This window comes from Tiliqua scincoides, chromosome 3, assembly GCF_035046505.1.
Source record: "Tiliqua scincoides isolate rTilSci1 chromosome 3, rTilSci1.hap2, whole genome shotgun sequence".
NCBI lineage: Eukaryota > Metazoa > Chordata > Lepidosauria > Squamata > Scincidae > Tiliqua > Tiliqua scincoides.
The window spans coordinates 55,307,983-55,313,982 of NC_089823.1; positions in this window are offsets into that span (position 1 = coordinate 55,307,983).

Genomic DNA, 6,000 nt, shown 5'->3' on the forward strand with positions numbered 1-6,000 from the left:
TCTGTTGTTAGCTGCCTTAGTGGCACTTTTTGGGGATAGAAGTATGGAATATAATATGTTTAAATGAAAAAAGTTGGATGGCAGGCGGAAATTCAATGTGTGAATCTTCTTGTATCACTGCGTATCCACATCTGTGCAACTGCTAAAGTCACATGGGGGAAAAAGTAGTACCAGTTTGGGTCATTGGTTTCAAAACATTGATGTACTCTGTGAAATCAAGTCATCACCCTTAATCACATCATGCTGTCTGGTCTCCACTGGTAAACTGAAGTTTGAAGCAACCTTCTTTCAGGGTCATTTCTCCAGACACTGCGTTTATTTAGTGACATAAACCAGGAATATACAGTAACTACTCCCTTCAGTGTATGGGTCTTCATCCACTTGCTAGCTCATCTTTTAGCCTGCTGAGCCATCACACAAACCCCCACTATGAAGATTTTGAAATGATACTTTTTTGACAACGAAAGAACATTTTATTCCCATTACACTGAGCCCTAACTATACACATTACTTGTACCAATGCTGTCATTTATTGATAGTGAACTGTCTGGCTGTAAAGTTAGATTCGGTAGCTACAGGGAGGGAGCAGACAGATGCATTTTTGCCCATGGAGCTTGTTAACACATGCCTTGCTTTGTGACTACCCTGAAGCTGAAAAGGTATAACCTAGCCTTCAGTGTATTTGACTGCCAAGTCATCTGTTATGAATGCATAGTGTTCCTCTGTCCCTCTCCCCCTCTCCCTCTCTCTCTCCCCCCTTGTTGGAACTTGACACTTTGATGTCATACCTATAGAATCAATGTTTATGTAACTATATTGCTATCAAATGATCTCACAATTACACAAATCACAATTACAAAATGCATTAACTCCCAAAAGACCCACTTTCTGTAGCACTCCACATCTTCACATCAGGGAGGAGGCACGCTGGGGGGAAGTGGGAAGGGAAGGAGGTGGGACTGCTGGAGCAAAGCTCCACCGGATTCAGAGCCTCCATGTTGGGCTCGCCACCTTACATGGAGGCTCTTGATTCACCTGCCCGAAGCATGCAGGATATGGCAGAAGTCATTTTCGGCATCGCCACAGTTGTGCGCCCCAAACAGCTCAGGATTGGGCGCTCAGGATGTGCAGCGGCAGTGAAGAAGGCCAATTCTATGCTTGGGATCATTAGGAAGGGTATTGAGAACAAAACGGCTAGTATTATAATGCCGTTGTACAAATCGATGGTAAGGCCACACCTGGAGTATTGTGTCCAGTTCTGGTCGCCACATCTCAAAAAAGACATAGTGGAAATGGAAAAGGTGCAAAAGAGAATGACTAAGATGATTACTGGGCTGGGGCACCTTCCTTATGAGGAAAGACTATGGCATTTGGGCCTCTTCAGCCTAGAAAAGAGAAGCCTTCGGGGGGACATGATTGAGACATACAAAATTATGCAGGGGATGGACAGAGTGGATAGGGAGATGCTCTTTACACTCTCACATAATACCAGAACCAGGGGACATCCATTGAGTGTTGGGCAGGTTAGGACAGACAAAAGAAAATATTTCTTTACTCAGCGTGTGGTTGGTCTGTGGAACTCCTTGCCACAGGATGTGGTGCTGGCATCTAGCCGAGACACCTTTAAAAGGGGATTGGACAAGTTTCTGGAGAAAAAATCCATTACGGGTTACAAGCCATGATGTGCATGTACAACCTCCTGATTTTAGAAATGGGCTATGTCAGAATGCCAGATGCAGGGGAGGGCACCAGAATGAGGTCTCTTGTTATCTGGTGTGCTCCCTGGGGCATTTGGTGGGCCGCTGTGAGATACAGGAAGCTGGACTAGATGGGCCTATGGCCTGATCCAGTGGGGCTGTTCTTATGTTCTTATGTTAGTTCGTGCAAAAGTTCTTGCAGCAAATACACAAGTGAAAAACACTAAAATAAAACTTTCCAAACAAAGGAAATGTAACAGAGCAGGTGCAGTGCAACATGGTCTCTCTGTCTTTAAAGTCTATACTCACCAGGATTACACTTGCACAAAAAATGCTCAGTTCAATCCTAACATTAATTTTTCCCAGATTATACGTTTTAATATTCATATTCATACCTTAATGAGAAAAGGAATTTATTTTCATCCCACTGTATCCAAAGGGCTCAGAAAACTTACAAGAGTAGTAAAAACCCAAGAATACGAACACAATATGTAAAAATGCAGGTAATATAAGTAAAAATACTATAGACAAAACACCTGAGTTCCAAAGAAGGTAAAACATCCTGACTAAACTTATACAGTACAGTTGACATATGGCTGGGTTCCACACTATTCACACCTCAAGGGAACCACTGTTAATTGTTTCACAAGGCAGTTCTGATCACATGGCAAGCAATTTTTATGGGCAGTTCACTGAGCAAACTACAATTTGCAGAGTTCTTCAGAATAGAGTCACTCTGCTCTCAGCACACACCCTTCCAACACTTGCAGATCCCTGCAGGGTGAGTGTCAGGCAATGGGGCAACACAGCAGAAGAAACCACAGTGGATGCCCCTTCCACACACTAGGCAGGAATAAATCTGGATGATGGATGGCGAAAGAACAGCGTTACCACCTTGGCAACAAAGGCACTATCAAAGTGAGGGCAGGAGTTCTCAAGGCAGTAAAGGACTATTCTGCATCTACACAGAATGCTGGGATATATTTAGCAGTTGAAGGACACACCAATAAAGATAAGCACAGGCCAGTCATCCTGCCTCTGAGAGGAACTGGTTTGGGGAGCCAGGAAAAGTAGTTTTAGATGCTGCATGAATCCCCCTCTTCATTGTTCTGAGGCATGGGGAGGGGGGCAGACCCAGAAGTATTATGGATAAATATTATGAAGTATTACATTGAGTGGCAAAGACCTGTGAGTTGACATCTACTTGTCTCTTGAGTAGAAACTCAGTTCTTCCATCACACCTCAGAGTGAGCTCTGCTTCCAGCCCACTTTTTAGCATACAGTAGAACCTCCAAAGTTGACCACCTCTCTATACTGACTAACTCCTCAAGTTGACCTAATTTTCATGGTATGGACAGACACTGCATATATACTATGGGAGACCAACCTCTCTATATTGACCACCTCCATAAGTTATATCTTGACCACTTCGACCATTGCACAGAGTATTAATTTACCCTCCGTAAGTTGCCCAGTGAACGCGATACTGTGGGCCTGTGTTTTGTCTGGTTTGTCCCATCTTGGAAAAGCAAGAAACCATACGGCAATCCCTCTCCTTCACCTGCTAGTGCGTGTGCAAAAGAGTTTTTATAGGCGGGCACACTTCACATAGCTGACAGACCTGTGCTAGCTGTCGATTGTACCTGGACATGTACCAAGTTGTGAGGGACATGAGGTTACTCGTGCATAGTGAAGCCACTGTCCTTTCACTTTGGTTCCCATCACCAGTGCATTACTTTACACTTATATTGAAACACAACTGCTATTTTGCTGCCTATTCTTCCAGTTTGGAGACATCCTTCTGGAGCACTTCACAATCCCTTCTGGTCTTCAACACACAGAAAAGTTTAGTGTCATCCACAAACTTGTCTACCTCCCTGCTTATCCTTGTTTCCAGGTCATTTATGAAGATGTTGAAAAGCACCAGTCCCAGGACAGATCCTTGAGGCACTCCACTTTCCACCTCTCTCCACTTTTTTTGTCAGTTGCCCATTGACACCCACTCTCTGTTTCCTGGTCCTCAACCAGTTCCCAAACCATGAGAGGACCTGTCCTCTTATTCCCTGACTGTGGCGTTTTCTCAACAGTTTTTAGTGAGGGACCGTATCAAACACCTTCTAGCATTTAGTGAATCTGAGGAGACCCAGTGGAGGCCAGGCAACTTCAGTAAAAAAAGTGTTGTTGTTTTTGTTTTGCTTTTTTTAGCTATTGGGGCTATGTCACATGCTACGTGCTATGGGCTGGCAAGGGATAGCATTGGTCTGCCTGTCTGCTATGAAACCAAGTATTTTTTTTTAACTTACAATTTTTTTTAAGCTTATGAATTTTCAGGGTTTTTTTTTAAACACCGATTGTGAGCTGTTTATTCTCTGCCTCTTGATATAGATATAGATGATATAAATAGCAAGCATCACAAGAGGATCAATTCTCATTGATATTTGCAATAAAACTTTTTAAAAATCCAATCTAAATAATAACTTGGCCTTGCATTTGTTGTCCTGGGAGCTAAACATGATAATATTTAAATGCCTTTTATTCCGTATGTTGACCACCTCCCTATGTTGACCAATTCCTCACATCCCTTGGGTGGTCAACTTACAGTAGAACCTCTTTAAGTTGACCACCGAAGGTGGTCCACATTTGTGACCACAAATTGCCAAAGGTGACTATTAAGAAATACAGTAGATTTCTTAATAGTCACCTTTGGCAATTTGTGGGGTGCTGCTGCTAGAGCCTGGAGAGGGAGCTAATGACAACTTGCCCCCTGGGCAGTGCCTCCCTTGAATGGATCTATGCATTTTCATTTAATGGCCTGTACTGCACTCCTCTTTCAGTTGCCTAGCCCAAAATGTTCCGTAGCATTCTTACCTCCCCAGGCTTTTCCCTGTTCTCAACCATCCCATTTGTGAGCTTTTCTAATACCAAACAAATTGGCAAATTTCCTTTCAGTTACAGAAGCTGGACTGCAAGTTGAACGTGCCAAGTCTCTCACAGGTCCGCCATTCAGTAAAGTGGTGGTGTTCCACCACTTGGTAAAGGTCCACCACATTGTTGCTCCAAAGCAACAGAGGCAATATAGTTTTAAGAAGAGCCCTGCTGGACCAGGCCCCTTGTCTAGCATCCTGTTTCCACAGCAGTCAAGCAGTCGCCTCTGGGTAGTTCATAAGCAGGAGATGAAGGCATGCCCCTCTCCCACCATTGCCCCCACCACCACCACTACTAATAGGCGCATTGCTCTGAACTTGGAGGTAGCATTTAGCTATCCTGACCAGTAGCCATTGGCAGACTTGTCTTCCATGAATCTGTCTAATCTCCCTTCAACATCGTCCACTCTAGTGGCCATCACCACATCTTGTGATACTGACTTCCATACATAAATGTCTGAGGAACTGCACACATGTTTCAGTTCTAAATCTCTTGTTGGTCAGTGTCGTTGGATCTTTGCTGGATGTTGTGAGAGAGGAAGAGTAACTTCTCTGTATCCACTTTCTCTGCACCATGCATAATATTATAAGCCTCAACATGTCCCTCGTTTGCCACTTTTTCTTTTCTTATTCTTGAATTCACAATCAGAAAAACAGAACATGTAAAAATAAAGAACTGCACAGTAAATACAGAGCATTATAAATGTGACCAAAATACAAGATTCCATTGAGAAGATTCAACAAAATCAGACCTTCTAAGTCCTATCATAATATGTGATTTAAACTTAAAATATATATTCAAAGCAAAACTGTGGCTATTCAACCAAAATGCAAACCTTAAATTGTTTAAAACAAAAACATAAAAGATACAGGGGAGGGCACCAGAACGCAGGCTGTGTTTTGTTGTCTTGTGTGCTCCTTGGGGCATTTGGTGGGCCACTGTGAGATACAGGAAGCTGGACTAGATGGGCCTTTGACCTGATCCAGGGGGGCTCTTCTTATGTTCTTATGCCCCAGTATCTGTGGGGATTCCATTCCAGATGCATTCTGGGGCACAGCTGGGCATTTGAGACAAGGGCCTCCTTGTGACCCAAAAAAGGCTGGAAGAAGCTGAAGAGATGATCAGGCAGGTTACTGGAGGCTTTTTAAAAACTTTATGAACATATTTGGAGTGGTTCCCCAGTATCCCCAGCATCTGCGGTTAATTGAAACCATGGACACCAGATCTGCAGATACGCAGGGCCCGCTTGTACTTATTAATCTAACCCAGGGGTGCTCACACTTTTTTGGCTCAAGAGCTACTTTGAAACCCAGCAAGGCCCGGAGATCTACCAGAGTTTTTTTTACAATGTTCGCGCCATCATAACATATAACATTTA